Raw genomic sequence first — 20,347 nt, 5'->3', positions numbered from 1 at the left:
GAGGTATGCAATGGGTAAACAAAGGTGTTAGGGTGCCTAAAATGAAAAATGTGAATAATTCAAGTGTTTTAGAGTGTTTTGCAAAGTTTAGGGATGCAATGCAAGGTGTGGAAGTGAAAATTAGGGTTCTAGAACCTAGAATGAAGTACCTACTTACCAAGTGCACTCTTAAACTACCAAGTGGACTTTGAAACTACTAACTGCACACCTAAAGTGTGCAGTTGGTAAAATATGGGTGCAATTTGCTAAACAGGTCAAAACTTGATAATTAGGATGTGGGTATGTAAGATATGAGTGATTTTTGGATTTTTAGGTGTTTAAGGATGTTATGCAACCTAGGAAAATGCCAAATGAAGTAGGGTTTTGATATGAAAGGTGAAAATGTCCTAGGGAATCTATGCAAATGCAAATGCAAAGTGACACTTTGGAGATTGACTAAAGGAGAAGAAAATGACCCTATATTATGGAAAATTAAGGTTAGGGTTGGATTTGGCCTTGGTAGTGATGCTAGGCATTGATGCATGTAAGGTAAACTATGCAAGAGATGGTTTTCTAGGGTTGATGAAAAAATTTGGGATATGCAAAATGAGGATAAGTGATCAAGAAGACAATTTGGTTGATGGAAAAGTTGATATGGTTTGATAGTGGAAATGATGCTAAGGTTTTGAACAATATAATATGAGGGGGATATACCACTAGGGTAAGTCAAAATGATGTTTAGGGACACTAGAAATATGATTATACTAATGACAAAGGCATATGCAAGGTTTTGAACTTAGGTGAAATCTTTAGAAAGTATTTTGTCTAGGAGTTTAACCTTGTGATAACAGACTTTGGATCTTGACCAAAGTGTGATAAAAGACAAAAAATATTAAATTGATAAAGATGATGAGGTCAAATATTTCAATACATAGATAGAGTTTGGCCAAATAAAATGATAAGAAAAGATAAAAAGACTAGTCAAGATCCATCATCCATCAACACTAGGAGTTATTCTAGGACTCATACTTTGTTCAAATTTTTGACTATGCTCAAAGGTTTTGGGGTTCAAAATAACTTTTGGGGGGCTCAAAATGGTGGCTATTCTGATTAGATATGCAATATGGACATGTCTTAAGATGCAAAATGAGGTTTTGGGTGCAAGATGTTTCTTTGGGTGAGATGTAGACTGAGGACCTACAGGGGCTCCTAAATGTAGTTTTGGGGTCCTAAAATGCAGTTTGAAGGCCTAAAATGGTCATACAGGTGCCCAACTAAACTTTTATAGCACCAAGTGCACTCCAATAGTACGAACTATGCCTATGGTGTAGTTGGGGCTAGTTTGGGCATAGTTGGTTGTTTCATGGTGCAGTTGGGAGGTTGGATTGAAGGGTTGCTAATTTTGAGGCGGGTGGTTGTCAAGTTGATATGCCAGGAAGCTAGAATGCTAAGGTTGATGTTATGATGGGTTAGGAGATGTAGAATGAAGGTTAAACTATAGAGAATGGTGTCCTAAGTTAAGACAATGAAGGTTAGAAGATGCAGAATGCAAATAAGGGCATGCTAAGATAGAGGGGCCTATCCAGGTACCTAAGGACATTGTTGAAGTCTCAAAATGTTGTTTGGAAGCCCAAACTGGGTTCTCAAACTACCAAGTGTGCCCAAACAATACCAACTATGCCTATGGTGCAATAGGGGTTAGTTTGACTGTAGTTAGTAGTTTCAAAGTGCAGTTGGGAAGCTGTGACATAAGCAACAGGATGAATAACTAGGGCCAAAGGCTCACCCAGCTATCCAAAGCACCTTGCAAGAGTTAACATAATGGAAAAAAACATGAGCAATAGAAACCATAGGAGAAAGAAGAATGAAATATCTTTATTTATTCTTCAAATATTCAATATACATTCCCAACTGTAAGGCCTTCTGGGTTATGGCTAATTACAAATACATTTACATTCAAAGATCCAACTAGAAATTTGCACTTTTAGTTCTACTCTAAAATCTTCTTCCCTTAACCTTACATAACTCTAAGCCTAAACACTCTATATATACTTGGCAAAATGGCTTATAGATTATTCTAGAACATTACATAAGAGGAAGGTCGACCCAACAATAGTCTGGACTCATCCCAAGAAAGATCTTAACATAAATGTCATGAATGAAATAAATCTCACAAGTCAGCTCATAGAAATCACATCTAAATACTAACACTTGGCATACACTGGGTAACTCAACACATGAAGAAACACTTGGCATACACTAGGTAACTCAACACATGAAGAGTCAGTCTACATACGCTAGGTAAATTGACACATGAAGGAATTACTATAGTAACTTTCCACATGAAGGAATTGCTATACTAACTCAACACATGAAGGAATTTCTATAGTAACTCGGCACATGAAGAAAACTGCACTACTAGGCACATGAAGGACACTACACTACTAGGCACATGAAGGAACTGCAAGGCACATGAAGGAACTCCTAGGCACATGAAGGACTGCTAGGAACATGAAGGGATTGCTAGGCACATGAAGGACTGCTAGGCACATGAAGGAACTACTAGGCACATGAAGGACTACTAGGCACATGAAGGAACTGCTAAGCACATGAAGGATTACTAGGCAAATGAAGGAACTGCTAGGCACTTGAAGGAATTGTAGAATGAATAAAAAAATGAGTAGGATAACAAGGCAACCTAGGATTCTCCTACATCAGACAACTGAATTTGAAAGAAATGATTCTCTTAAATCATTGAGATGTCCCAACATGAGTTGAATCCAACTCAAATTGAGAAATCCATGAAGCATCTTCAATAGGTTTGTTCTTCCACTTCACCAAATATTCATAGTAATCTTTTCCTCTTGTACTCTTGCCAACTCTCTAATCCAATATCTATTCAACTTCCTCAATCTGCTTCTTAGGATAATCATCTGACACAACAACTTCATCCTCTAACTCATGATGCTTATACAAATTAGCAATATTGAATATAGGAGATATATCCATGTCATCAGGTAACTCAACTTCATAAGCATTACCACTATCAAACTTCTTCAAGATCTTACAAGGTTCAAATTTCTTCATCTTTAGCTTATTGTGTGTTCCAATTGGAAATATTATTCTCTTCAAATGAACCATCACCTCATCACCAACTTGAAAATCATGGTGTCTTCTAGACTGATTAGCATTCTTCTTATACTTTTGATTACTTTGTTCCAATCTCAACTTCACTTCCTTATGCAAAGACTCTATAAAATAGACAAATTCTTCTCTTGTAGTGCTTCTTTTTTCTTCACTAGCAACATCTCTCAACTTTGATATACCTCTAGCATGCATTCTAGTAACAATCTCAAAAGGTTTCATCCCTATACTCCTATTCATAAAATTATTATATGAAAATTTAGCTTGTGCCAATACCATCTCCGAATAACTCAACTTATTCACAACCAAAGCTCTGAGCAAATTTCCTAAACTTCTATTTAGCACCTCTGTCTATCCATCTATTTATGGATGGAATGTAGAACTAAACTTCAATTTAGTACCCATCTTCTTCCACAAATTCTTCCAAAAGTAACCAACAAACTTACTGTCTCTATTAGAAATAATACTTCTTGGTAATCCATGCAATCTCACAATCTCTTTAAAGAAAATTTCAGCAACATGCTCACCATCTGATGTCTTCTTACATGGTATGAAATGAGCCATCTTAAAAAATCTGTCCACTACAAAAAATATGGAATCATACCCTTTCACTACCTTAGGCATTCCAAGAACAAAATCCATACTAATGTTAGTCCAAAGTTTCTCAAGAATAGTAATAGGTCTATAAAAACTAGTATTTTGACTCACCCTTTTTGCAAGTTACTCCACAACTCTTTACAAATTTCTAAACATCCTTATACATTTGTGGCCAATAATACTTCTCTTTCAGCAAACTCAATGTCTTATCAATTTCAAAATGTCTAGCTAATCCATCACTATGATTTTCCTTAATTAGATTCAACCTCATTAGACTTCTAGGAATACACAACTAAATACCTTTGAACTACATACCTTCTTGAATGAAATAGTCATCATACTTACTTATGTGATCTGACACATTTGGTGCTATGCACTCTCTCCACACCTCAAAAAAATTAGGATCAACATCATATAACTCTTTCATCTCATCAAAACTAAGAACTTCAACCTTCATTTCAGTCAACAAAGAATGTCTTCTACTCAATGCATCAGCAACTCTGTTAGTAGCTCCACTCTTATGCTTGATCACAAATGTAAAACTTTACAAGTACTCAACCCACTTCATACATCTCTAATTCAATTTATGTTGACTTCCCAAGTATTGTATAGCTTTATGATTAGTATATAGTACAAACTCCTTAGGAATAAAATAATGTCTCCACTTCTTCAATGCTTGAATAATAGCATAAAACTCTTGACCATATACAGAATATTTCCTTTTAGCATCATTCAACTATTCACTAAAGAAAGCAACAGGCTTACCTTCTTGACTTAATATAGCTCCTATTGCATTACCACTTGCATCACATTCAACTTGCAATACCTTGTTGAAATCAAGCAAAGCTAATACAAGTAATTCAACAACCTTTTGTTTCAAAGTCTCAAAACTCTTATCAGCTCCATGTGTCCACTTGAATTACAAACAACATTGAAATTCTTTATAAACTTTCTGTAAAAACTAGCCAAACCATAAAATGATCTTACCTCACTCACATTCTTAGGTGTAGGCCATTCCAAAATTGCTTTAACCTTCTCAGGATCCATCTTCAAACCATCAGCTAAAATCACAAATCCTAGATAAACAATCTCCTCTTGCATAAAAGAACACTTTTTCAAATTAATCAACAATTTTCCTCTTTCAACCTCTGTAATACTTGTTTAATATGCTCAAGGTGTTCTTCCTTAGTTTTATTGAATATCAAAATATCATCCAAATAAACAATCACAAACTTACTCAAGAATCTTTTCAAAACTTCATTCACTAACCTCATGAAAGTACTAGGTACATTAGTCAAACCAAAAGGCATAACCAACCATTCATACAAACCATCTTTTGTCTTGAAAGTAGTCTTCCATTCATCACCTTCTCTAATTTTGATTTGATGATAGCCACTCTTCAAATCAATCTTGGTAAAATACTTTGCTCCACTCAACCAATCCATTATGTCATCCATCCTTGGCATAGGAAACCTATATTTCACTGTTATATTGTTAATGGCTTTGGAATCAATACACATTCTCCATTCTCCATTCTTTTTGGGTGCTAATATAGTAGGTACAACACATGGACTCAATCTTTCTCTGATCAAACCTTTCCACAAAAACTCATGCACTTTTCTATTAAGTTCTTTATTCTCAACAAGTGTCAATCTATATGGTGCTTTGTTTGGAAAACTAGCTCCAGGAATCAGATCCATACAATGACTTATACTTCTTATAGGAGGTAAACCATCAAGGATATCATTAGAAATAATGTCTTTATACGCATTCAACAACTCTGCAATTTCTACTGGTACTCAGCTATCACTATCTACTATCTCTCAGTCATTACTAGCTTCTGCTACTCAGCCATTACTACCAACACTCGGTCCTCTAGAAACTATGGAAAAATAGACTTGATTCTTTTTCATTTCCTTTTCAAATTGTTTCCCATTAACCATGCAAATTTTTATAGCAGTACAATTAACCTCATCTGGACTTTCAATCAAAGGCAACAATGTTTGTTTCTTCCCATTTACCCAAAAAGTATATTGATTCAATCTTCCATCATGTACAACATATCTATCATATTGGCAAGGTCTACCCAACAAAATATGACAACAATCCATTTATCATAATATCATACAAAACTTCATCAAAGTAATGTCCAATTTTGAACTTCACAAGGCATTGCTCACTTACCAATATCTTATGCTCATCTTTGATCCATGAAACATGATAGGGTTTCAGATGTTTTAGCCTCTGCAATTGCAACTTTGTAATTAGCTCCTCTGATGCTAAATTTTTAGAACTTCCACTATCAATGATCACTTTGTAGCATTTTCCAACCATCTTACATATTGTCTTGAAAAGACTTCTCCTTAAAATAGGTTCCTCATCACTTCCTTTATTACATAAGGTTCTTCTCACCATCAAATTTTCTCCAACCTCAGGTCCACTTGGTGAGCTCTTAATGTCTTCTTGAATCATAGCATTTTTATTATTCTATCCACTTTCAAAGGATCTACATTCAAAATATCTATGCCCTTAATTGCCACATCTAAAACAATTACCACGAAATCCACCTCTAAAGTAAGAATTACCTCTTCCTTGGTAAGAATTAGTGCTTCCTCAATAAGAATTACCAATTTTCCATTTGATCTTTCCTTTTTCATCATTCTTCCATTTAGATTTTCTTTTATCCTGCATAAAACTTTTAGATTTTCTACCTTCACTATAAGATCTACCACTGCCTCTCTAGAATCTGCCACCTCTACCTCTTTGTTTTTGTTCATGCTTCTTGGTCAAGATCTCCTTAGCCTTCAAGTCATATTGGTATGCTTCTTCCACACTCTCCAACTTCACAAAACTTATTTCATCTTGTATTCCAGATCTCAATCCATATATGTACCTTGCAATTTTTTCAACATCATCATCCACATGTCCAAATTTGATGTCCAATCTATAGAATTCCTCAATATACTCTTTCACAGTCATGTCTTTTTTGCTTCAAATTTTGCATCTTTCTCAACAAGCTAACTTGGTAATTAGTAGGAAAGAATTTTTTCTTTACCTTGTTCACCATCTTTGGCCAAGTTCTAATCTTCTCCTTTCCTCTCCTTTGTCTATCAATTTGCAAGTGCTCCCACCATAGTGATGCATGACCTTGTAGCCTAGTGATAGCAATCTTCACCTTTCTATTATCAGGAGTTTTTTCATACTTAAAGAACTTCTCCATATTAGAGATCCAATCCAACAAAACATTGGTGTCCAATTTTCCATCATAAGGAACAACTTCTATAGCAAGCTTTGAATTTTCCCTAGACAACACTTGCAACAATCTTTTCTCATCTTGATCTTCTTCAAGTTTTGGATTATGCTTTGGTGCTACTGCTTCATCATCACTTACATCATCAAGATGTGTTCCTCTCCTTTGGGCTATCTACACAACATCTAATCTGGGTACATTTTTTCTCAACTGATCCAATATAGAATTATCAACATTATTTCCTCTACCATGAACCATCTTTACAAATCAAGTTCGTGCAAGATCATAACCCTCTACAATTTATAGGTCAAATTCATAGATCTACCACCCTACAACCAAATATGAATTAGGGTTCTACACAATCTAGTCTCCACAATGATGAACCTTAGGCTCTGATACCAACTGACATAGGCAATAGGATAAATAACTAGGGCCAAAGGCTCACCCAGCTATCCAAACCACCCAGCAAGATTTAACACAATGGAAGAAAATATGAGGAACAACAACCAAAGGAGAAAGAAGAATGAAATACCTTTATTGATTCTTCAAATATTCAACATACATGCCCAGTTGTAAGGCCATCTAGGTTACAACCAATTACAAATACATTTACATTCAAAGATCCAACTGTAAATTTGCACTTTTAGTTCTACTCTAAAATCTTCTTCCCTTAACCTTGCATAACTCTAAGCCTAAACACTCTATATATACTTGCCAAAATGGCTTATAGATTATTCTAGAACATTACATAAGAGAAAGGCCAAACCAATAATAGTTTGGCTTCATCCCAAGTAAATATCTTAACATAAATGTTGCAAATGAAATAAATCCTGCAAGTCAACTTGCAAAAATCACATCCAAATACTGACACTTGGCATACACTAGGTAGCTCAACACATGAAAAAATAGTCAGCATACACTAGGTAACTTGACACATGAAGAGTCATTAGCATACACTAGGTAACTTGGCACATGAAGGAATTGCTATAGTAACTCAATAGATGAAGGAATTTCTATAGTAACTTGGCACATGAAGAAAATTGCACTGCTAGGGACATGAAGGAAATTGCATTGCTAGGCACATGAAAGAAACTGCACTACTAGGCACATGAAGGAACTACTAGGCACATGAAAGAAACTGCACTACTAGGCACATGAAGGAACTAATAGGCACATGAAGGAATGCTAGGCACATGAAGGGACTGCTAGGCACATGAAGGACTACTAGGCACCTGAAGGAATTGGTAGGCACATGAAGGCACTACTAGGCACATGAAGGCACTACTAGGAACATGAAGGATTACTAGGCACATGAAGGAACTACTAGCCACCTAAAGGAATTGCAGGATGAATAAAAAAATGAGTACGATAACAAGGCAACCCAAGATGCTCCTACATCAGACAACTGGATTTGAAAGAAATGGTTCTCCTAAATCATTGAGATGTCCCAACTTGAGTTGAATCCAACTCAAATTGAGAAATCCATGAAGCATCTTCAATAGGTCTATTCTTCTACTTCACCAAATATTCATAGTAATCTTTTCCTCTTGTACTCTTGCCAACTCTCCAATCCAATATCTGTTCAACTTCCTCAATATGTTTCTTAGGATAATCATCCAACACAATAACTTCATCCTCTGACTCATGATACTTATACAAATTAGAAATATTGAATATAGGAGATATATCCATGTCATTAGGTAACTCAACTTCATAAGCATTACCACTACTAGGCACATGAAGGACTACTAGGCACATGAAGGAACTGCTAGGCACATGAAGGACTACTAGGCACATGAAGGAACTGCTAGGCACATGAAGGACTATTAGGCACATGAAGGACTACTAGGCACATGAAGGAACTGCTAGGAACATGAAGGATTACTAGGTACATGAAGGAACTAATAGGAACTTGAAGAAATTATAGAATGAACAAAAAAAAAAGAGCAGGATAACAAGGCAATCCAGGATGCTCCTACATCAAGCTAGGCTAAAACTAAGGCAATTTTGAGTGCTAGAACATCCAGATTGATGTCACAGTGAGCTAGATTGTAGAGGACAATTCTAAGACTAGAATAAAGGTTCAAAATGAAGTGTATGACACTTGAAATGATGACTAAAGAGTTCAAGATGAAGGTAGGGTATGCAAAGATGCAAGATGGGAGATGCAAAGTGCAAGTTTTGGGGTTGAAATGCAAAGACTAAAGCATGCAAACTAAACCCTAATGAATGCAATGTCAAGGATGAGGGATGCAAGATGAAACATATAGGATGAAAATATGAGGCCTAAACTAGGGTGAATGCAAGTGGATCCTATGCAAATATGAAACCTAAGGTATGCCAAGCACTTCTAAGGATGTAGTATTCCATGTTTCTCAAGTTTTGAATGTATTGGACCATAGTTTGCAAAGTTTTGACAAAGGTTGTAATTTTTTGACAATGTGTAATGTTTTGACAAGGTTTAAGGTGTAAATTTGAGAGTTGGTTTTTATCTTGATTAATGTTTTACACACATACAAGACACATTATGACAAGAATAGTTGTTGTTAAAAGTGAACAAGCACACCACAACCTAGGCTTTAGGATTGTATCCACTGAATTCATACCTAAACCAAAGTTTAACCACACTTATCTAGAGTAGAAAATCTAGGATCTTGGCACCATAGGCTCCCCCTTATAGTGCACTCACTTCTTAGGGCTACCAAGATCCACTTCATAAGGGGCATGACTTCCCAAGGGATTATTGTCTCTACTAAGGACCACAAGAATGTAGGATGTCTTCACGAGCATGGGTGACCCCTTGAGATAGTAGATAGAAAGGATTTTGGCCACTAAAACATGGTTTTTAGTAAGGGAATTCCATTCAAAAAGTGAATGATAAACTTCCACAGAAGGTCTCCTAGCCCTAAGAACTAGGGTTTGACACACCACAAGGGTACTAGAGGAGAGCTACCATGTAGCAATACCATCGAAAAAACTTTCACCATAATTAAATTTTATATAGTGGCTGAAAAATTGACCTACCTTTGGCCCATTATCACTCTAATTTCATCCCCTGGCATACCCAATATTGAGTATCTTGGTCCAAGGTAGGCTTCCTATAGAAGTTACATAGATTTCTCTTACACCCAAGATCCATGAATGGCAAGGGGAGAGGATACATCCATGTAACTCTTAGGGTTTTAAATTTTGTAGACATTCCAAGTAGAAAAGAAAAAGTTCATTTTAAGCACCAAAAAAAGTGTTATTTAACCTATTAAATCCACACACATGGTTTTGACAAACACACAATGTTTTTGACAATGTCTTACAAGGAAAGCATTAGTAGTTTTTCATGATCATGTCTTCATCCAATGATTGCCACATGATAAAAAATGGCCATTAGTAACAAAAAATCATCTAACTTATTTCCTAGAAGCAAATGAAAACCTTAGATGTATATTCTAATTGAAATAGGTGCTTTCTGTGAAATAAGTGCACTTTGACATAACAGATTGCACCCTAGAAGGCCAGAATGACCCAAAATTCCCCTAAGTGTGCTTAGATAGTACTAAATATTCCCATGGTACACTTGGGGCTTAGAAGGGTGTAGTTGGTAGTTTCTCCATGTAGTTAGAAAGTCAATGGCAAGTTGTGGGGAAATGGTGCCTAATCAAGACCTAGAAACTGAAAATTTTGACATCTATACTACCAAGTGTTCCTAGACAGTGCAGACTATGCCCATGGTGCACTTGGGGCTTAGAAGGGTGTAGTTGGTAGTTTTTGGGTGTATTTGGTTAGTTAGGAAGAGAAATCAGGGATTACAATGTCTCCTAGGCCCCTAAAACCACTCCTAGGGGTCCCAAGTGCACCCTGACAAAGGAAAGTGCACCTTAGGGAAGCAAGCTAACAAAATGCATAGAATGAAAGGATATAACCATATTATTGGACCACCCAATTAATCTAGGTGTGATAAGGAAGTTAAAATAGGCATTATACCAATCCAAGTGAGCTCCCTCCTTGCACCTACAAGCACAAAACTAGAATACTCAAGTTAGATAAGCATGTTCACATCAGGTTCACCAAATGTGAGAGATGGAATGAAAATACTAAAGATCCAAGGACTTCAAAAGACTTAAGAATTAGTGACTAGAAATGAGAGGAAGAATTCTCATTTTATAATTAGCATGGAGGATGAGAGCATTGGAATCGTCACCTTGGATATGTGACATGGCAAGAGATTCCTTGGTGAATCCATGACACATATGACACAAGATTCCAAGTGTAGGATTCTATGATGCTTGGAAGTCAAACATGGCTAAATGTGGAAGAGAATCTATGAAAGTTTCATCATTTATTCATATTAATTCATCCCATTTTCTCAATCCACTAATTTTGATCTTATGGCCAACTTGATCATATCTCAACAGTGTCTATCATCATTCATATACTCTTTTGCATAAATTTCATATCATTTCAAAATCATTTCATATCAACTCAAAACCATTTCAAATCAACTATCAACCAAAATCAGTCTAAATCATCATGAAACATATCAAACTCCAAAATCAATCATCATCTATCCAATCATAGGAATTGTTGTGGCTTTCAACACCTTGGAAACCTATCAATCTATCAAATCTTATCAATCTAACCTTAGTATTGTTATGGCTCTCAATGCTAGGTCAAACTATCATTCATGTCATTCAATGTTTGAAATTGTTGAATCTTTCAATGTTATATCATGGCATCATCAACCATTTTAATAATATTGATAGTGTTTGTTAATATTATTATGATCAACCATATCAATCAATCTTGATCCTGTAGCATTTACGATATCAGTCAAGTGTTACATGTCTTTAATTCATGTCATGTGTCCTTGGCATGTTATCAATTTCAATCAACTGGTTAATTTGACCATGGCTTTGGTCTATCCATCATCATCCTATTCAATCTCCATTATCATCACATTTCATCAATGGATACTATTGCACTTATTTAATCAAATTGGCTAGTCACCTACTAATTTTCTCTATAGGATTAAATAACCCATAATTTAATCCTATGTAATTACTAATTATTCTTCTTAACTAACCTTCTCAAGTAATTGATATTTTATTAATTAATTGGTTCATCATCTGCAAACCATGGAAATTCTCAATTTCCTAAGTCATATTTCCACCATTAATTCCATTTTCACTAATTTCTATTTTTTGTGCAATAAAGGATTTTTAATTCATATATTCCACATAATATTGACATCATCATGACACATGGGTGTGACACATCATGGATTCTCCTTTAAAACTTGGCTAAGATATGTCATAATCCAATATTCTTATTCTCTTACGCACATCCATATTTGGCTTCCTTTGTCATAGATTCTTGACTTTAAGTGGGCTTGAGATGTCATATGACCCATCATAGATTCTCTTCCACATTTAGCCATGTTGGACTTCCAAGAATCATAGAATCCTACACTTGGAATCTTGTGTCATATGTGTCATGGATTCTCCAAGGAATCTCTTGCCATGTCACATATCCAAGGTGACCATTTCAATGCTCTCATCCTCCATGTTGATTATAAAATGAGCATTCTTCCACTTATTTTTTATCCCTAATTCTTAAGTCTTTTGAAGTCCTTGTATCTTTAGTATTTTTACTCCATCTCTCACATTAATTTCAAAACTTCAAGTATTCTTATAGCATTATCATCACTCTAGGCTTTTGCTTCATAATTGTGTGCATTATAGGAAATTTGGAGCTACATCACATGGAGAAGAAAGAAGGACATGTGAGCTACAAGTGAAAGAGGGAGTTTTAAATTTGTTTTCTTCTTTTTAATTCATTTGGCTTTCATGGTAGACTAGAGGGTGTTAACATATAATTATTGAGTTTGTGATTTTCTCATAGTATGTTAGACATTAGCCCATTTTTTTGGTCCTACATTTTCTCATAGTATGTTAGACATTAGCTTCCCAAATGCACTCTGAAACTACCAACTACACTCAAACTAGCCCCAACTACACCATAGGTGAGTTGGTACTATTTGGGTGCACTTGGTAGCCTGAGAACCTAGTTTGGGCTTCCAAACAGCATTTTGAGGCTTCAATAGTGTCCTTAGGTACCTGGATAGGCCCCACTATCTTAGCATGACCTGATTGGCATTTTTCATTTTATAGCCATCATTTCCATCACTTAGGACACCATTTCCTATAGTGTAACCTTCATTCTACATCCTCTAACCCATCATAACATCAACCCCATTATCCTAGCTTTCTAGCATATCAATTTGGTAATGACCTCACTTAGATTTAGCAAACATTCAACCTAGCTCCCCAACTACACCATGAAACTACCAACTGCACCCAAACTAGCCCCAACTACACCATAGCCATATTTGGTACTATTGGAGTTCACTTGGTGCTGTCAAAGAGTAGTTGGGCACTTGTATGACCATTTTAGGCCTTGAAATTGCATTTTAGGACCCCAAAACTGCATTTAGGAGCTCCTATAGGTCCTCAATCTGCATCTCACCCAAAAATAAATCTTGCACCCAAAACCTCATTTTGCATCTCAGGACATGTCTAGATAACCACCATTTTGAGCCCCCTAAATGTCATTTTGAACCCCAAAACCTTTGAACTTGGTCAAAAATCTGAACAAAGTATGAGTCCTAGAGTATCTCCTAGTGTTGATGGATGATGGATTTTGACTAGTCTTTTTATTTTTTCTTATCATTTTTTTTGGTCAAACTCTATCTATGTCTTAATAGATTTGACCTTTTCATCTTTATCATTTTGATCTTTTTGTCTTTTATCACTTTTTGGTCAAGATCCAAAGTCCATTATCACAAGGTTAAACTCCTAGAAAAAATACTTTCAAAAGATTTCACCTAAGTTCAAAACCTTGCATATACCTTTATCATTAGCATAATCATATTCCTAGTGTCCCTAAATGTCATTTTTACTTACCCTAGTGGTATATCCCCCTCATCTTGCATTTTTCAAAACCTTAGCATCATTTCCACTATTAAAACATATCAACTTGTTTATGAACCAAATTTTCTTCTTGATCACTTGTCCTCATTTTGCATATCCCAAACATCATTATCAACCCTAGAAAACCATCTCTTTCATAGTCCACCTTGCATGAATCAACCCCTAGCATCACTAACAAGTCCAAAATCCAATCTTAACCTTCATTTTCCATACTGTAGGGTCATTTTCATCTCCTTTAGTCAACCTCCAAAACGTCAGTTTGCATTTGCATTTGCATAGTTTCCCTAGGACATTTGCACCTTGCATATCAAAATCCTATCTCATTTTGCATTTTCCTAGGTTGCATAACATCCTTAAACACCTAAAAATCCAAAAAACACTCATATCTTACATTTCTGCATCTTAATTATCAAGTTTTGACTCATTTTACCAACTGCACCCCTATTTTACCAACTACATTCTTCAGGTGCATAGTTGGTAGTTTCATAGCACACTTGGTAACTAGGGGTTTCATTCTAGGTTCTAGAACCCTAATTTTCACTTCCATATTTTTCATTGCATTCCTAAACCTTGAAAAACACTTAAATTCTCAAATCATTCACATTTTGCATTTTAGGCACCCTAACACCTTTGTTTACCCATTGCATACCTCCTACTTACCAACTTCTTACCTTCAGGGCCCTAACTAAACCAAGGGTGCACTTTGTACTATTTAAGCATAGTTGGCAGTTTAGGTGTGCACTTGGGAGGTATAAAGTCCATTTAGGTTTTCCTCTATTGCATATGCATCCTTAGGTATCATGCCAACACTCACTAGGACACAATTAGCTAAGAGACTTGAAGAACTTTATCAACCTCTATTTTCTGAGGCACCAACACAACCAAAACCTTATCCAAGACAAGAGAAGAGCAAGAAAGCCTAAAAAAACCTTTTATGAAGACCAAATCAAGGCATCCCAACCATTACTTGTAGACCCCTTAAAAATGTATCCACAAGATCACCAAAATCAAGAGATGATCTAACACACCTACCATGAGGTTTCCTTCAAACACTTCCCCTACACATGGGATGGTTTAATGGATTCCTAACTTTGAACACATATTCGTGTTGATACCACCTAGAGGTGGAAGTGTACCAACCACACCCAAGGATGAACAAACACACTCCTTTGAATTTAGAAAACCCAATACAAGTACCTTCAACAATAATGCATCAAATACATAACAAGGCATTGTACACCTAAGTGATGACTTTGACACTGACTATGGCATCAGTGATGAAGAAATGGCTAGGGCATGTCAAGACAAAATTTTTGGCAAGAACTTCAAACTTTTGGCAGCCCAAGAAATTGTCAAATTCAACCCAAACTTGGAGGGACCTAACTCCAAACATCAAACCAACACAAAAATTGAAAACATACAACCCACGATCAATTTGGACTTAGATAAGGGAAAACAACCTTTGGAGTTTTCAAACATGATAATGGCACCTATAAGGTCCCATCAAGAATCAACCATAAAAATACTCCAAAGTACATTTGAACACATCAACATTTATCCCTTGTTTGATGAACCACAACCAATGAAGTGAAACAAGACTCTCCCTTAGTATCCCAAAAGGATGCTAGGACTTGATCTCAATCACATGTTCCAAAAACAAGATGTGCCTAAACAAGACTCTCCCTTAGTATCCCAAAAGGATGCTAGGACTTGATCTCAATCACATGTTCCAAAAACAAGATGTGCTCTAGGGATGCCATACATACCTCCTTTGGAGACAAATCAACAAAGTAGACCTTTTCTCCTAACCATACCAAGTGTTATGACATCAAATGCTATGGAGCCTCCCATGAGTACACTATGTAAAACATCAACTTCAATGATCCCTATTGATGCACAAATGAAAAGTCTTATTGAAATTACACCTATTCCCAGAAGGAATGCATCTCATGGTCAAGTCAATATGATGTCCCAAGGAGGAACATCTAACATAGAAATGTACCAAAACAACAATCCAAATAGGATGTTCAATTCTCAAGTACTTAGTCAACTCCCACAACAACATCAACTTATAGTGGTACAAGGACTTAACATTTCCAACCCACAACCAAGTCTACATCCACTTAACACACATTCCACATATCAAAAAAAAAATCAACCACAACAACAGCAACAACCTCAAGTGGTGCAAGCACCCAACGTCCCTAACACACACTCCAATGTAAATGCACTTGACTTCCATGCAATGTATCAATAATAATTCCAACAAAAACAAGCCATGTTTTCTAAGCAACAAGAGAAACTCAAAAAATATTTGGAATACCAAAAACACTTTGAGCAACAAATTACATACCAACAACATTTATTACAACAATAGCATGTGCCAAAACAACCTCAACAGATACCTCTACAATGACAATCACATACATGGTCTAACATACATCCAATAGAGGTATCCCAACAACAACCACAACATATGGCACAACAACAACACATGGTACATCAATCACAGTCAATACCACAACAAGTTCCACGTCAAATACCACAAGTACCCCAACATGTGTCACAATAGGGACCCTTTTGTCTTTGAGGTAATAACATACCTCCACCACCTAGTGACACATCATCAAACTCATCAGACATAGAAATGTCAGAATCGAGTAGACATAGCTCCTGCTATAGTAAATGGTTTACTCATAGGCACAAAAGACTTGAAGGGAAAGCTATCATGCAAAACCCAAATGAGGAGCTATTGCAACAATTCAAACAACTTTCCAAACAAGTCGATGGATTAGGAGTCCAAAAGAAATAGGCTCTATATACAGAAAGGGACCTACATCCTAATCCATTTGACAAAATTCTATATATTCCTCCATTCCCAAAACACTTTGAGGCTCTATGGTTTGAAAAATACTAAGGAAAAGGAAACCCCATTGATCACATCTGAAAATTATGTGCCTCTTGTACCAAACTTAGTGATGAGCCAACTTATCTCATGAGATTGTTCCCTTGTTCTCTAGGTGGGCCTACACTTGAATGGTACTCCAAACTTCTTGGTACTATCAAATCTTGGTCGAAACTCACAGACAAGTTCATCTCCCACTTTTCCTTCAACATTAAAAATGAGATGACATTCTCTGATTTGTGCTCAACTAAACAAAAGATGGGAGAACCATTCATCACATTCTTACTGTATTGGAGAAGCCTAGTCAGTCAATGCTTACTGGACATTCTTGAAGAACAACAAGTCAACTTGTGCATTGAAAACCTAGTTCTCGAATTAATGTATGAACTCAAAATCAAAAGTCTAAGAACCATTTCTAAATTGATGAAAAAAGGGGCTAGTATTGAAGATGCTCTTATCCATAAGGGAATCCTCAAGACTAACAAGGAAAACACAAACACCAACTCATCTAATGATAAGGAAAAATTTTTCTCTAAGAACAAGAATGTGACCAATGATGGCATTATGGATGCATGTACGATTAGCATAGCACAACCTCAACTAACTTTGAAAGGTGAAAACCCTACAAATTCATAAACTCCTAACCAAACACCACCTCCACAATAGAAGAGAGAGACTTCCATGCTGGACAAACCTTGAAGACATCCTAGAACCAAGGACAACAAATTCACACCATTGGGGATACCTCTTGAGACTGTACTACAATAGTTACATAGTAATAACTTCCTATAGTTACCCCCAATCAAGGACAAACCATTAACTAAAGCAGATTGGTGGGATGACAAAAAAATTTGTGATTACCACCAGACCAAAGGACATAAGACCTCATCATCTTTCCAACTAATGTAGCATGCAATACAAGACCTCATTGATGATGGTGTAATCAAGTTGATCCATCACTACTAGAATCCAACTCTGATCACACTATCTTCAAAGATCCTTTAGGAAATAATGACAAAGAGAAACACTCTAGTTCAAACTCAAACTCACAATGTAATGTGAATTACATGTGCACTGGATATGACTACACTATCAATTGTTTCAATGAGTCAGATTCTTGCATATCCACATTCACCTTAAAGGCTTAAGACCCTCATTGCACTATCTCTACACATCATACCAATATCACTCTACCTAGAGCCCCCTCTAGACCTATTATGTCTACTAGACCTACACCCCTATTGTGGGATCCAAAACACATGCCTCATTCCTCACTAGGAATGGGGACCCCCTACTTTTTTTGACTCCTAGATTCACAATTCGAGAGTCAAGAGAAGAATTTTTGTTTACAAGTTGAGTCCAAAAATCACAAAAAAAAAAAATATCAAAAATTGAAAAAAATAACAAAAAAAAAAAAAAAATTGGAAAACACAAGAAATAAAAAAATTTGAAAAACTTTTTAAATTTTTTTTTTTTTTAATATTGAATTTTTTTTTTAAAAAAAAAAGTTAGATGAAACATGTGCCACAAATAACCATGTGCCCCAAGTGTGTGCACATGCCGCTAAGGGGATTGTGTGCGCCCCCAAAGGTTGTGCATGCACGTCGCCAAGGGCAGCGCGCGTGCCCCCAAAGGCCACATGCACGCACCACCAAGGGCAGCGCACGCACGCTGCCCTTGCTACCACAAAGGGTCGTGCACCCCAAGCATGCACATGCTCTATCAAGGGGAGCGCATGCACCCCCAAAGGAGCACTACCACAAAGGGTCATGCACACTACCAAAGGCTACGTGCTGAAAGCGTGTGTGCACCACCAAAGGCTCATGCACATTCATGCCTTCATGCTCCGTAGGCACCATGTGTGTTTGTCAAGCCACCATTTCACCTCTAGTTTTGTCTGAGTAGCCATAAGAGGGGTTTAAAATATATTGTTTAAGTAAAAGCTGATGTATATTTAATTCTTTATACTTAAGATATATTTTAATATATGTGATGAATCTTTTGAGATAGGTTTCAGACCTCCTCGAGATAAGGTAAAGATTCTAAGAAATTTCAGGGCTTCAAGATTTCAGACTTAGCTAGATTTTAGAATTCACCTCCAATTTTTTTGAATAGCTAGTGTGTCTTTACTATGCATTGTTAACTCTACGGACTAATATTTTCTTCTTAACTTGTCGAGGTCATAACTTTTGACTCGGGCCTAAAAATTCAGAACCGCTTACACTGTTGGAAAGAAGAACTGAAGATCTAATTTTAGTCCCTAAAATAGTGAACCTTTGGCTATCTAGTTTTAGGGATTGATAAAGGTTCTAACTTGAAATTTTGAGAAAAAGACCTCCAAAAAGGTCATTTAAAAATGCTTAGAATTTTTTTGAAAAAATATGAAAAAGTTGCAAACATTTGATCATCTTGGATAATCTGAATCACTTGGTTTCTCACTAAGAAGGATTGGATAGGTGGAAAGAAGACAAAGGTCAAAGATATAGAGGTTGGACACATAGAGAAAATTAGGTTCCTCATCTTATGCAGCTATTGGGGACAAGATTCAATGCAGGTGCCTTGATATTTTTTATTGAAGAAGCAGAGGGAGTGCAAATTTATGAATGTAATTGGCTATAAAGAGGGTATAAATCATCAAAAAGGGGCATGGAGTGTATACAAAAAGTGATCTAAAACTTCATTTGAGAAAAACCTAGAAATCATTTTCAAAATTGAGAACTTTGATGTTTTGGCGAATTGAGCTTTGCAGGTCCATAGGTCCATAGGTATGCAGCTCCACAGGTCCGCAGCTTCACATTTTCATGTAGGTTCGCAATTCAGAGGTGCACTAATAGTTGACTGCCAGTTCCAAAAATAGCACTTTCCATGCATTGGGAGTGCATTTTGATGGTAAGTTAACTCCAACACACATCAAGTGAAGGGTCAACTTCTATTTTTGGTCTCTCCATGCACTTCTACTTCGACTGATGTCTTCCTTCTACTTTCTCTCTCATGCTTTCATTGTTTTTGACATATAAAGGGCTCATGCATCCAATTAATGAATAAAATATGGATGGAGTCCCTCTAAGCACCAGTTAGATTATCAATTTGTATATATATTTATTTTGTTTAAATATTTTAAAAGCATTTTATTGCGTCAAGATATCTCTCACTCTCAACACAAATTGAGGAGACAATTTCTTATAAATACCCCATTGTAAAATGTAAGAAGGGCTGCCATTATTATGCAATAAAATTATGCTTTTTGTGCTAGCATTTGGAGTGTAGTTATTCTTGCCTAGATGTGTCATTGTTTTGTGGATTTTATTCATGAGATTGTGATTGAGCCAAAGGTTTATTGCATTATTTCTGGCTGTGCGATCTTTTAGTTCTAGTGTTTGCTACGGATATATGAATTCTGTTGATGTAATGAACTTGAGAAGAGATCACCTGATTGTGTCTACATAGCTTTTTGTCTTGCATGAGCACACTTTTGTGGCCTTACAATAT

Source organism: Cupressus sempervirens, chromosome 4 (genome assembly GCF_028749045.1).
Source record: "Cupressus sempervirens isolate cs-2001-9-10 chromosome 4, ASM2874904v1, whole genome shotgun sequence".
NCBI lineage: Eukaryota > Viridiplantae > Streptophyta > Pinopsida > Cupressales > Cupressaceae > Cupressus > Cupressus sempervirens.
Note: the sequence above shows the minus strand (reverse complement) of the source record.